The following is a 946-nucleotide window of genomic DNA, read 5'->3' as shown; positions in this document are numbered from 1 at the left end:
GCCCTGACCACAGGACGGGCATCCAGGGCGAGCAGGAGGGAGTCAGGAGGACTCAGAGGCTGTGCTGTGGGCAGATGGGGTGACAACGTGAGGAGGGGAGCCCTGGGAACACCTCAGCGATGGGGAAAGAGGGGGAAGGAGACATTTAGCGTCTCCTAGGCACAAGGGAATAGGGAAAAGGGAAAGGAAGCACGGCCGACCTCCCACCACAAGTAAAGCAAAAATGCATGAGACAAAAACTTGAAAAATGGTCTAATTAACACATAATATAATTTTCATAACACAATAAACAACCACTGGCTAATGTATTGAACAAAATGGGAGCACGCACAAATGTACAGATTAAAAGGTGACAAGAAGACCAATATGGAAAAATAAATTAGGCTCATTTCAACATCTTATGCATTAAAATTAGAACCTTACAGACAGATTAGCAAGGCCTCCGCACAAGAGTGACGTGTACCTACCTGAAGCGATCCGCATATTTCCCGATGGCGGAGCTGACGTCCCCACAGCAATGCACACGCTCCTCAGGCCGGTGAATGGAGCGCTGACAAGGACAAATGTTCTGGGGTTCAGTCCCTGTGAAATGGGCACAGTCGGGAACTCACTGCAGACCGGAGGGAATTGGGGGCCACAGAGGGCTGAGTGCAGGGGGACCCTGGCCTGACTGCTGCTGGGAAGAGGGATTTCTCTGCAAGCCTCTCCTTCACCTGCTTCCCTAATGCCTGTTTTCCATGGGAGAGTGACCCTCCAGGGAAGGACAGAGGTCCTGGTGTGCTGTCCCTGATCAGGCTTCCTCCGTGCAGTGGGGTCTAGCAGGAGGTACCTGTGCAGTCCTGACCCAGGGGAGCCTGTGAACCTCTGTGCAGCTGAGGACAAGACACGGGGAGCAGAGAGCAGAGGGAATCTGTCCCCACTGCGGGGGGGCGGTGCTCACAGGAGG

General features: G+C 53.6%; 1 non-coding gene across 1 annotated transcript; it reads left to right on the top strand.

Moving 5' to 3' along the window:
* The first annotated feature begins 381 nt into the window (after nucleotides 1-381).
* On the top strand, nucleotides 382-487 carry LOC145719173 (U6 spliceosomal RNA). Its single transcript, XR_014142215.1, has one exon. It is a non-coding gene; the product is annotated as a U6 spliceosomal RNA (small nuclear RNA).
* The last annotated feature ends 459 nt before the right edge of the window (nucleotides 488-946 follow it).

This window comes from Leptonychotes weddellii, unplaced genomic scaffold (assembly GCF_054177405.1).
Source record: "Leptonychotes weddellii isolate Sample4059 unplaced genomic scaffold, ASM5417740v2 HiC_scaffold_33127, whole genome shotgun sequence".
NCBI classification, from domain to species: Eukaryota; Metazoa; Chordata; class Mammalia; order Carnivora; family Phocidae; genus Leptonychotes; species Leptonychotes weddellii.
The sequence above is the reverse complement of the archived record's forward strand: the minus strand, read 5'-3'. Positions and strand labels throughout refer to the sequence as shown.